The following is a 10,313-nucleotide window of genomic DNA, read 5'->3' as shown; positions in this document are numbered from 1 at the left end:
TGGAGAACGACATGGTGTTGAACGCACAAACAGCATCTTCACATAAGTGAGACGGCGGTGTGTAGGACATGGACGATGGTGTCCTCTGTGCTCCTGTTTGGGCAGCATGCAACTTGCAGGGGGTCAAAGGTCGGGGGGCAGATGAGGGATTCAACTAGCCTCTCAAAACACCTGCTGACCACTCTGCTGTTTGGGGATGTGGATGATGGTGGGGACAGTCTGGAGGGAGATGGATGGTTAAACATGTCAGCACCAGCTGGTGGGCGACGACCTTCAGGACTCCAGAACTATAGAAACAAAACTATATTTTAATATTAATGGATTTATTTTAATGACATTATTGACTGATTTTATTTGCTGCTAATGTTGAGCTGAAAGTTTATTTATTAAAGGTTATAAATGGAACTCAAGTACAGTATTTTCTTGTTTATAGAACTTTGAGTCCTCATGGTTCTCATGTTCAGAAAATACATTAAACATTAGAGCTGAAATATAGATGTTTCTGTGATCTGCAGGAAGTCATTACATATGACTCTTCACTGGTAGGAGTTTTTTTTCCAGGTGGTTTTTCCCAGTTCCTGTAATTTTACAGCAGAAAGAGCAGATAAAACACTGCACATTGTATCACAATTTTTGAGAAAAGCTGCTGCAAAATCATTTATATGGCTGCAACAATCACAAAAAAACCCAAACTGTGAAACCCTGGAGGGAGCGATCGAGGTGTTTGATTCTCAACAGGGAAACTGTGAGTGTAGCTGGTGTATGGATTGATTGACAGGTGTCTCAGCCAATCATATTCAGCTGTGACAGTTGTTGCTTCATCGTTCCACCCAGCTGCCTCCACAGTCCGTCGGCCAAATGTAGATTTACTGGCCAAAATCAGCACGAGGTGAGAAACCTGTGAGGGACACCACAACAGACATGAGGTCACATGTGAGGTGAGATAATACAGTGTGTGTGTGTGTGTGCGTCAGGTTATATAAGCGTTCAGGTGTTTATTAATCCAGTGGAAACTGAGAAGCTGAGCAGACGACCAGAGTGGAGACTCCTGAGGTGTTACACTGTGTCTATGTGTGTGTGTGTGTGTGTGTGTGTGTGTCACCCTGCGGAGTCATTTCCTCATGGTGGGAATCATCCTTTATTAAGCGCTCTAATCCTATTTTGACGACTCTGCAGAGTAAAACGATAGCAGGCCAGGAAATTAAACAGACGACTCACAACAGAGAGACAGAGAGAGAGTGTGTGTGTTTGTTCACGTACATCTATCTTTGTGAGGACCAACGTGAGTTTTACACTTTAGCTGTGAGGACAGTTACATTTCACATTTACATTTTGGTCCGTCCGCCTTTTTTTTTGAAGATTAAGCCTTGGTTTTAAGGTGAAGGTTAGAAGTGTGTTTAGGTTCAGTTTAAGGTAAGGTGCTTTGTGCTCTAATTCAAGTCTTCAAGGTCCACTTAACAAATTTCCACCATATCTAAGGTCCAGTAAGGATGCTTAAGTTCAAGTGTATTTATTCAGATAGCCCTTTTTATATAGAAAAATACATAAGAGAACAAAACATGAAAAAACAACAATAAGACAGTAAACAATAACCATAGGTAGATATGTTTTGTTCAGCTTTTTCATCCTTAACAATTATTTAATTTAACTTTTCATGTGAACCAAGTAAGAGACTGAAAATATACTGCGTTATCCCTGTATTTAACTGATAAGTGCTGCTTGAAAGTCTGTGAACCCTTTAGAATTTTCTCTATTTCTGCGTAAATACGACCTAAAATACGATCAGATTTTTATTTTATTTTATTTTATTTTATTTTGTTTTTATCTTATTTTATTTGATTTTATCTTATTTTATTTTATTTTATTACTTTTATCCTATTGTGTCCTTCATTGTTTTATTGTGTTTTTTATCTTGCTGTGCAGCACTTTGGATTTTACACAAGTACTAAAACTGGACAAAAGGAACCCACTTTTAAACAAAGGAGACAGAAACATTTAATTTATTCATTATTGAGGAAAATGATCCAATCTTACATATTTGTTGGAGGCCAAAGTATGTGAACCCTTGCTTTCAGTAACTGGTATGACTCCCCTTTACCGCAATAACTTCAACCAAACATTTCCAGTAACTGTTTATCAGCTCTGCACATCGACTTGGAGGAATTTTAGCCCAACAACAGTCCAGAACAGTCTCAACTCAGGGACGTTGGTGGGCTTCTCAACATGAACTACATGCTTCAGGTCCTTCCACAGCATTTCTTTAAGATTCAGGTCAGGACTTTGACTCGGCCGTTCCAAAACATCATCTTTCTTCTGTTTTAACCGTTCTTTGGTAGAACAACTTGTGTGTTTAGGGTTGTTGTCTTACTGCATGACCCACTTTCTGTTGAGCTTCAGTTCACAGACGGATATCTTGACATTTCCCTGTAGAATTTGCTGGTACGACTCAGAACTCGTAGCTCCATCGATGATTGCAAGCTGTCCTGGTTCAGAGGCAGCAAAGCAGCCCAAACCATGATACCACCACCACCATGTTTCACAGATGGGTTCAGGTTCTTATGCTGGAACGCAGTGTTTGCTCATCGCCAAACATAATGGTCTCATCCATCCACAGAACATTGTTCCAATCACCTTCTGGCTTATCCACGAGGTCTTGAGCGAACCGTAGACGGCAGCAATGTTCTGTTTGGAGAGTAGTGGGTTTCTCCTTGCAACTCTGCCATGAACACCATTGATGTTCAATGTTCTCCTGATGGTGGACTCATTAACATCGACTGTAGCCGCTGCAAGAGAGACCTTTAGGTTCCTAGATGTTACCCTGGGGTCCCTTATGGCCTCCTGGACTATTACACACCTGCTCTTGGTGTGATCTTTGTTGTTCCACCACTCCTGGGGAGGGTAGCAATGGTGTTGGACGTCCTCCATTTGTATACGATCTACCTGACAGTCGACTGGTGGAGTCCAAGCTCTTTAGAAATGGTTTTGTAACCCTTTCCAGCCTGGTGAGTATCAGCAACTCTTCTTCTAAGGTCCTCAGAAATCTCCTTTGTTTAAGCCATGACACACTTCCACAAACCTGTGTTGTGAAGCTCAGAGTTTGATAGTGAAGACCCAGATTTCTCTTCTTTAAATAAGACTCCCAGACTCACACTGGATTGTCATCCCGTTGATTGAAACAACTGACTCTAATTTCCCCTTCAAATAAATTGATAATCTTAGGGGTTCACATACTTTTGCCACGTACAAATATGTATCATTGGATAATTTTCCTCAATAAATAAACAAACAAGTGTAAAGTTTTTGTCTCATTTGTTTAACTGATGTCTCTTTATCTAGTTTTAGGACTTGAATGGAAATCTGATCACGTTTTAGGTCGTATTTATGCAGAAATAGAGCAAATTCTAAAGGGTTCACAAACTTTCAAGCAGCACTGTTTATCATCTTCCTTCATCTCTGTGACGGTCGGCTTTTCCCTCCATATTCTAGTGAAGCCGTTTAGAACAACTTTAAACACTTTTCATCTCTGAAGTGATCGGACAACATGCAGTAAGAATTAGTGTAGAGCTGCAATGATTCATTGATTTTTGAGTCATTTTTCAATTCTCTGATTGCAGCTTCTCAAATGTGAATATTTTCTGGTTTCTTTAGTCTCTATGACAGTAAACTGAGTATCTTTGGGGATGTCATCTTGGGCTTTGGGAAACACTGATCGACATGTTTCACAATCTTCTGACATTTTATGGACCAAACAACTAACCAGTTAATCAAGAAAATGATTAATTCAGTTCTGATCGACCATAAAATCAACGCTCACTTTTTCAATCTGAGCTCCAACATCTGACAACCTTGTTAACTGTGGCAACTCTTAGTTGTCACAGCGATGCGTCACTCAAGCGGGCTGCGTCAGTGAAAATCTGTTCCTGGTCCGTTGTTTTTCCTGACCGGAGTCTACCTGTTAAACACCCCTGGATGAGGGAAACTTTATGCCGATGAGGGTCCTCACAAGAATAGCAGTAGAAATGTGTGTGTGTGTTTGGACACATGCTGACCTGCAGCAAATAGTAACAAGAGAGAGAACATGTTTTTGTCTCCATCGTCTTTTGATTTATAACAAATCAATGTGCCAACGCTTGTAAGTGTGTGTGAGCAGGAATGTGTTGGCTAGCCTTTCAGCAGCAGGATGATGAATGAGATGAATGAACACAGTCTGTTTCACAGACCTCTTCTCTCTGATCAGTTTGGATATCTTTGGTGCTCTTCTGTCCAGAAGATTTACTGTATATTTGGACCTGATGGTGGCGCTAGAGGAGAGGTCAGAGGGTCATTAAAATCATTAGGTTTCCCCCTCTGGGGATCATGAATATTCACTATGAATTTCATGAAAATCTGTCCAGTCATTGGTTCATTTGCAGGGTTGATTACTTATTTAGCCCCATAACAGTATATATCATGAATATTAATCACACAAGTCATATCTTTAATGAATAGTTATTTATTAATTAAAAAACAGGATAAAATTGTATTAACAAAACTGAATTTCGTCTCCATCCCAGTGTTCATCCATGTTCATTTGCACTTGTTTTCCTCTGAAAAGTAAAGACGAACATCACACTTGCTGCATAGCGTGTTAGTTTATCCTTTATCGCAGTGTCCTCTTCCTCTTCACTGGGAAATGTGAGATTTTTCAGCGAGTGATACCTTGTCACAGGGCACGACGGTGTGTTTGTTTGGTTGGGGCTTGATGATAATCACTGGCTGGGAAGTCAGTGGGTTGTTGGCTTTTTTCGTCCACTTCACTGGCATCTTCATCTGCCTCTTCATCACTCACATCAGTGTTGTCTGATTCCATTTCAAAATCACTCTCTCCATTTAGGACGGCAACAATCACATCCTGCACACTGTATAGAAGACCCGTCTTTGCTGGTTGCATTCAGAAATGGAAAAAGTAAAAACAAATAATAATAAATATGTGTATTAATGATACATATAAGTATTATACTGTATGAGATAACCTGAAGGAATAGATAGGGTGGTGGACCAATTAATCCTGATTCATTTACACATTCCACTAAATTCACACAATACTGTCTGACTGGCCTATTGTGCTCTCTACTTATCATACCTACCGGAGTTCTTCCATCCCCCCAGAACATTTACATCCCCACTTCAGGACCATTCACACCTGTCCCTGAACAATGCAACAACCATCCCCCAAAACATTCAGAACAGTCAGAATCTGTTTCTAACTAATGTAACAGGCAACTATTTGAGCAAACAAACAAAGCCCAGAAAAAAGCCCAGGAGCAGTTCAATCTATTTTTTAACTGATAAGATACAGATAGAGTTTCAAATACTGCAACCAGAAACAGTTTATTCATTTGTTCAATTCTTGTTTAAACTCAAAATTTTAACAGAGTATTTTCTATAGTATTTCAGTTTTCCATGTGTGTTTTCCATACATGTCCCCATGTCATGTATAAGGTGCACATGCTTTGACTTTTTTTTTTGACTACCAACCTTACCCAGAGATGTAGAATTACAACATAGACATAACAATCACTAAGTATCTTCATGTTCTAGACATTGTAATAATCACAAAAAAATATTTAAGGCATTTTATTTACTTCTTTCTTGACAAATCCGGTCAAATAAAACAAGGAGATTGATGGAAAGTTTGCAGGTAGTGTGAGTTCATGGCCAGATGGCCGGACCTATAAACACATTTACTATCCAATAGCATTGCAGGGATAAACAATAGGACCCATTGAATATGTAAACGTGGTCTTTAAAAAAAACTTTTTTTTAAAGTTAGCTAAAAGTGGTTATGTTAAGTCCTGCGTTTTATTGTGTATGTTACATTTTGTTCCCACACAGCAAACCAGTTTTTCTCTGGGATAATAGAATTAATGAACAACTACTTTATATGATGTTAGATGTTGTGTTTACACTTTCATCTGCTGAAAACAAGTGGACAAAAATGATAACAATGAAAAATAATTTAGTAATAACCAAATTGAAAATATAAAAGGACCAAGACTAGAACCCTGAGGAACCCCACAAGTCATTACTGACACTGTTAATGAGATGATCATGTTGCTCTGTTAGCCACATGTTAGCCACAACTACTTTATAAACTGATAATATATCAGATGTTGTGTTTTAAGTTTGTTATGCTGCCAATAAGTGGACAAAATTAAAATGAAATCAGATTAATTTAACTTTAACGGGATAGAAAATATGAAGGACAAAGAAAAGAGCCCTGAAGATGTGGAAGAAGTCAGCTGCTTGCTAACATGCTAGCCACATGTTAGCCACAACTACTTTAAAAGCTGATAATTTATCTATAATCAAGTAATTCAGCTTTAAAAAATAATTTCATCCCTGAATCTGACCAAACAATCAGCAGACAACCTGCAGAAAACTGTTAAGTTGCTTAAAGAAATCAGTTTTGATGTGATTTTGTAGCAGTAGAGTGATTTTGATTTTGTTTTTTGTATTTTATGTAACATTGGTTATAATCTGCTGTTGATGATGTGCAGTCTTGCCAGCAGCTGTCAGTCTGCCTTTAACAAAAACAAGGCAGTTTGGTGAAAGTTGAGGGTTTTTTTATGACTGTTTCTGTCACTCTCTCTCTCTCTCGGCTCAGTTCCCAAGGAGACTGAGCGAAGGTCACATTTTTCTCTGACCTTCAGTTTTTTATCCATCAGCATATCACATTGCGTCAGCCTCCATCTGTCTGTCTGTCTTTTTTCATACGGCGCTTTGTTTTTGTCTGACTGTTGCAGTTCAGAATTAGATACACCCAAAACGTTATCAAAAACTCATAATTTAACAATGTATATTAATATTTTCATTAATAAACAGATAAAATTAAATACTTTGGTAACAATTTACCTGAAGTCCCCCTATTTAGCATTTATATTCAGCATGCAATCACTTAATAAGTGGTTTAAAATACATTATAATGTAGTTATAAGCAGATATAAGGACATTTTAAGTGCTTATTAATGTACAATACTGTCTCTTGTAAATACTTCATTAGAGAACCCTTAGAATATGGATGATAGAAGACATGAGCCTTTAACACAAACACACTCAAGGTTACACTCACTAGTTAATAAAACCAATTAAATAAAAAGAGTTCAAGAATTTTAAAATATGAAATATGTATTTAAAGTAACACTGAATGTGTAGATGATACACTTCACATTGTAATGCATTTGGTGTCATTTTAATGCAATATAAACAACAGGCTTGGCACATATGGATATGTAATACATGAAGGAATGCATACATTGTCTATTTAAAGTATTCTACATGTGTCCAATAGTCTACCACTCATTCCACAGAGCTTCTGCACTGTGTATATACACACAGGCAGATGAAAAATTAAATAATTAAATAAATAAAAAGACACTGGCTACTGTATTAGCTAACTTGGCTACAGTGCTTGTAGCAAAGGCAGCCGTTAGAAAAAAAACACCCAACAAACATTGTTTGGATGGTGACTCTAATGAATATCAAGTCTGGTGTTGTGATGTCACAAGGTGTCGTCCTTTTCATGTTCAATAAAGGTCTTCCTGGACTTCAAAAACACTTCAAACACAGCAGCAGATCCAGATTATTTAGTTAGATTACATCAGTTAAACCCATAAATGACAACAAAAATGAAGGCCGCCTCCGTCCTCTCTCTTCAATATTTAGACTACAAAGTGGAAACAATTACTTTTCTTAATTGTACAGTTACACTGTGTATTTATATCTTCATTGTGTTTTTGTTGGCTACATTAACTCTTTTACCTCGTCCTTGTTCCGATCCCGTCCATGCTGAGTCCAAGGGAAGGTATTCAGGATCTGTTTGAGAAATGTCTGGAAATATAAAAAGTTTCAAAATGAGTCTGTGGAGACTAATCCTCATGGTCATTGCTGAAATAGTCCAGAACTACATCACTGTTAAGCAATAACAGTTTTGAAATATTACACTGAGGTGTTGAAGTTTTACCTGTTTTCACCCAAAACGTAGTAAGGTAAACGGTTCAAAAGAGCAATTCACATATTGCTGCACGGTGGGTTAATAACATTATGGGTCGACTGATATTCTACCTCGGGGACCTTTAGGTGCAGCAAATGTAGGCACTGGTTGAACTGGGAGGTTCCTGCTGCTGTCATCCTATTCTGCATAGTCATCAGCAGGGTCAGTGGTCTCCTCCCTGGGTGCATCTAAATTTAAATGATACTCTCTACGATATAGCATAAAGTGCAGATGTTTAACAAAGGTGTACTAATAAAAGCTGAACAATGCCATCAGTTTAATTTGCTAATTAAAAGTAGGTAATTTAATCACTTCATTCACTGAACAACTGTAAAATCCTGCAAAACAACAAATTATATAATATGTGGTGTAAATATGACTACATTCTAAATCATTTTCTTCATATCTGTATTTTCACCGGGAGGTTTATGGGTTCTGTGTGACCCTGGAAGTTTCAACACGTGAGGGTCTCTGCTGCATACAGGCGGACTCTGACCTTCACTGTTGCTTTCAGTGCTCTCAGCCTGACCTGCACTGTCCCCGTTCTGAGCCCGACGTTTCTTCTTCAAGTCAAGGTTAAATGAAAAAAAACCTTTTTAACCCTTTTAGATCACATCTTCAGCCATATTATGCACCTATTTAACAATATACAGTATGCCAAAAAATAATATAAAAAATCAATTTCTTTGTATTTTTGTATCAGATCCAATCATGTCTTCTTCCTGTAAAATAAAATATGACTGTGTGCTAACGTAGGCTTGAACCAACCAATAATATCATGACATCCACCCATCAATCAATCTTCAACTTTTAGCAGCACAAAGCTGAGATTCGTTATGATGCGCTCACTTTTCAATGTTCAAATCAAAAGTCCTCCCAGCGTTACGTCCCGCCCGTCTGTCCTGTTTCACTCAGTTAGATAATCTCTAAATGCTGTTTCACCTGGACTTTAATGAAGTCTTGAATATCTCCTACAACACGTCAACAAACACAATTAAAAGCAACAAATTACTCGTACTGTTAATTCATGTCACAAAACAGTGAAAGAAAACAGAGATTTGTGCTGTAAACTGAAAGCTAGCTAGTTAATGCTAACTAGCTAGCTACTGTAACAGTGAACAACATGACCATGCTAACTTTAGCTAAACCAGACAGACAGCTACGCTAACCACATGAAAACATTAGTCTATTAAGTGTTGTTTAAGAACATTCATGGAAAAAAAGTTCTTATGGCATAAAATGTAAAACTCTATAGGTTACATGAACCGTACACAGGATAGCTAGCTGCTAGCTGCTAGCTAGCTAACTGGAAGAACATAGGCTATATATTTATATAGCTAGCTCAAGGTACAGTACAATCACATCACCTAATGAGGTTTAACAATGCTGTGAAGATTTTACACAACAAACCAATGAAAGCAGAAGGCCTGTTATGGAATTAACTGACTGGCTCCTTCTATCAATCAGCTGATAAGAGGTCTTCATCTGCTGACATTAGCCAGCTAGCTAACCAGCTAGCTTGTTAGTTTTTATTTTTTAAGAAAAACTCATTGAAAATAACTAAACATTAATGATGTGAACAACTGTGGTGATTCTTCCCTCTATATTCTTTCTTCTGCTCCTTTCTGCGCTGCTTCCTGCCTCGTCTGTCTGATCATTTTGTCCTTTTTTGACTCATTTTGCAGCTGCAACTCAAAGGGAGCTAGAAACGTAGTCTTTGAGGACAGTGCATAATATCCTGCATGCTGGCTGGTTACATGCATCACGTCATGACAGCAGTGTTTATTCCATCATGATGTCAGTTTGTGACTGTGTTTATTATTGTTATTAAAAGGCTGTTTTAGTTGGTGTTGTTACAGTAACCATGATGAATAAAATGATGTTAGTAGCACTAGAAAAGAAAAGCAACACCACACTTACGAAGAAAAAAAAACAACCCAAAAAACTTTATCTTGTGGCGCCCCTGTGACATGTTACACCCCCTAGACAACCACCTATATCGCCTATGACACGGGCCGCCACACACACACACACACACACACACTGAGGCCAGGGTCAGGCTGAGAGTTATCAGTCCTGTTGAGTCTTGGGTGTCGCTGTGGAGGACAGAACAGGGCCGGAGGATATCACTGTCACTGATATAGAGCGTGTTCATCAGTGTGTGTGTGTGTGTGTGTGTGTGTGTGTGCTCTGCGTCCATTCAGCCTGTTTGCATCTCAGACCTTGACAGCAGAGACATTTCTTCATTTTTCTTCTTCCTCAAAGCTACATTTACTGCTGA

General features: G+C 38.3%; 1 long non-coding RNA gene across 4 annotated transcripts; it reads right to left on the bottom strand.

Moving 5' to 3' along the window:
- Positions 1-491: 491 nt before the first annotated feature.
- Positions 492-9,434, bottom strand: LOC121888337. 4 transcript variants are annotated; one of them, XR_006093210.1, is made up of 5 exons: positions 8,882-9,434; positions 8,104-8,595; positions 7,801-7,869; positions 3,815-4,920; positions 492-898 (listed from the first exon to the last, which is right to left on the bottom strand). It is a non-coding gene; the product is annotated as an uncharacterized LOC121888337 (long non-coding RNA). The 4 variants fall into 4 exon arrangements; XR_006093209.1 differs by lacking the exon at positions 492-898 and having other exon boundaries at positions 3,752-4,920; XR_006093211.1 differs by lacking the exons at positions 492-898; positions 3,815-4,920 and adding an exon at positions 6,105-7,596.
- Between the last annotated feature and the right edge of the window lie 879 nt (positions 9,435-10,313).

This window comes from Thunnus maccoyii, chromosome 21 (genome assembly GCF_910596095.1).
Source record: "Thunnus maccoyii chromosome 21, fThuMac1.1, whole genome shotgun sequence".
Lineage (NCBI taxonomy): Eukaryota > Metazoa > Chordata > Actinopteri > Scombriformes > Scombridae > Thunnus > Thunnus maccoyii.
This window is presented reverse-complemented; position numbering and strand designations above follow the sequence as displayed.